Below are 3068 nucleotides of genomic sequence, written 5' to 3'. Positions count from 1 at the left end.
TTAGCGTGGAAACAATAGCCAATAAACTGCATCGCAAACTAATTGAAAACGTTGTAAAACAAAATTCGTTGCCCACACAATGCAGACCAATAAATGACCGTTCAAATGCATTACCAACAACAATTGAATTTTATACACTTAATATTTTCAACTCGTCCGGACTCTGGATTGAGCGACAGACGGGTGAGAGGTCGGTGTCGGTCTGCGGCCCAGAGTGTGAGCTTGAAGGCTGTGAGTGCGGTTGGCAGAGCCCTTAAGAGCCACAATGCGCACAGAAATGCAACGGAAAAAAGAGCATCAAACAATGAACGGCCAGTCACAAAAGCGACATTGAAGAGAAAATTAAAAATTAATAACTTGCCTCTGCCTCTCTTTTTGTTACACATAATAAATAAATTATTGAAATTCCGCAATTACACAAGATAAAGCAAATAGGATGCGCGATACGAATTTGTGATACCTAGGGATCGGGAAAATTCCCCAAAAAATGATCCCATTTCGAAATGGCAGAAAGGAATATCATTTCGAAAAAATGCTGATTAATATCCGATTAATGTGATATACTATCCCCCTGGTCTGGCATACCCTGCAATTCCATGCCAAAAGTGTTGTCAACCAACTTTGTCGTTGGTTGAACGGAAACAGGCAGAATATTTTAATTGTTGCCACGTTTATTGATTTAAAATGGCGAGTGCGAAAGATGAAAAATGCGAACAGAATACCTATTATTATTTTTATGGCATTGCCATGCTAAGCAGGGCCTGCAGCAATAGCGCGGGCGGAAACGGAAGTGGCGAACGCCGTTCGTGATGGACACATCGAGTGATCAGTGCAGCCCGGGCAACGCTTATCGCTTCCACTTCCACACCCACATAGCCCATTCCCCATTGAGCTCTTGTAATTGTTTAACCACACTCTTGCGCCCCTTTTTGCGCTACACGTTATGGAAGCGGCAGAGCAGCAAAATAAAGAGGCATGGCAGAATGGCAGGAACAACAAGAACAGCCGTGGCCGATACAACATAACATTGTAATGATGATAACAATAATTACAACAATTACAAGAGCAAACAACAACTGCAGCGAACACTGCACCGAAACATCGACAGCCTCCGCACTTGTTCCATCACAGGCGCAACAATTGAAAATTCAATTAAAAGTCTTTATTAAAATAAAATGCAACACGAACTGGCAACGGCAACGCGGCCCCTCGCCGGGGTCCTTGTCTGGGACAGGGACGGGGACGGGGTCCTGGGACTGCGTCTGCACCATGCCGATGTCCACCTTCGCCACCCTCTCTACCCGCGCCATCCCTTTTTGTTGGCTGCTACACTTCGCGGTCGCACCCTTTGTATCCGTCGATTGCCACCTGCTGCGGCCCCATTCAACGCTCCCTTTGGACAGACCCATCTGCGGCTTTTTGCGAATCTGTAGCGTTGCAAAGTTAATTTGGGGTTTTCCGTTGTTAAGCAGTTGTTGCTGTTGTTGCTACGGTCTGGTCGCAAGTGATTTTAATTAATTTAAATGCGAATTAAAGCGAATCAACCGATAACAAATTCAAAAATTGCAATGGCAATGGCAACGGGTATCGGCTTTACAATTAAATTTGAAAACCCATTTTCCCAGACCTCCATCGGAGTGTCACTCCCATCCCTTTCATTTATTGATTGTGTAAATAAAATGAGAAAAAAATCCCCCAGATCAATCCATTAATTGGCGATTTTATGTCAAAAGTAGCGAGTATTCCCTTTGAGAAATTAACTTTGATTCCTCTGAGAAGAATCCTCTTGGATAGTTTCATAGCCCATCCACATATGCTATGCCATAGAACAGTTTTTTTTCCACAGCCAAATAAAACCAGCAACAATCTGTGATTTATCTTCAGCTATGCTAAGCGAAGGCAAAGGCAAACTCCATGACAAACTTATTATACCCAACTCTGCGCTGCTGCTGGTATATGAAGTAAACGCATTTAATGGATTTGCACACTGGCTGCACAAAATCTTTGGCTAAGTCGTTGTTATTGCGTTCACAAGATAAATGAGGCGCCGTAACCGTAGCCGTAGCCGTAGCCATAGCCCGTGCCGATGTCCGGACTCGGCGCCAAGGTAAACAAACATCTCGGATTAACAGTGGACGCTGGTCAGTGGGCCAACAATGCCATGGACTGGACTGGTGGAGTACCAGTAGCAGGTCTTGGCCATGGAACGTGATGCTGCTGCTCCGTGTCCGTGTGCCGTGTGCCGTGTGCTCTGTGCAGTGTACACCTTGCACTTGGCTGAGCGCCCAAAGTTGTTTGCACATTTCGGAGCAGGACATAAGAGGCATGACAAAACACACGGGACAAACAAAACACTGCGAAAAGCACAAAACTAAAGCTGTAAAAGGTGGACCAGAGCCGGATCAGAACAGAGTTTTACTCCGGGTACGAGGCTCTAGGATGGAGTGAGTGGAAAACACCAAGCAGCAAAAACTTCATAGACGCTGGGAGTCTTGCATTAGCAGCGGGCGCTGACCAAAGTAACTAAAGTTGACTAAAAGCAGTTTATCCTGCCAAACATGGGAGTGGGTATGGGTATAGGGATGGGTAAAGAAGATGGCGTTATGCAGTGGAGCCAAAGCATGCCCACGTACGTGCAGGGTGCACGTGTATTTGGCACTTGGCCATTGTTACTTTTGCTTTGTCTGTGACTTAGGATCTCCATTACCCCCCTGCAGCCGTTCCTTCGATTCGATTGTGGACTTTAAGACTGGCTAAGCAAGCTTTTGCGGTGCGGTTCAGACTTCAATACGAAGACAACCCCAAAGCCGAAGGCAGGCAAAAGTCAAAGCGAAACCAGGTGTCAAGCAGCTCATTTCGCTTCTCATTTCCATTGAATGCAATCCAGAGCCAGTTCTAGAACAAAAGTCGTACCGGCATAATGAGTCTTCGCTGGTGGCGTTTTGGTTGCTCGAGTCGCCATGGCAATATGCATTTCTAACGAGTTGAAATGCTTATGCAAAAGGATCGCTTCTTTGTCCGAATTGTTGTTGCTGCTGCTGCTCTCTTGGATTGCTGCGTAGCCATTA

Source organism: Drosophila pseudoobscura, chromosome 2 (genome assembly GCF_009870125.1).
Source record: "Drosophila pseudoobscura strain MV-25-SWS-2005 chromosome 2, UCI_Dpse_MV25, whole genome shotgun sequence".
Classification (NCBI taxonomy): Eukaryota; Metazoa; Arthropoda; class Insecta; order Diptera; family Drosophilidae; genus Drosophila; species Drosophila pseudoobscura.
The sequence above is the reverse complement of the archived record's forward strand: the minus strand, read 5'-3'. Positions refer to the sequence as shown.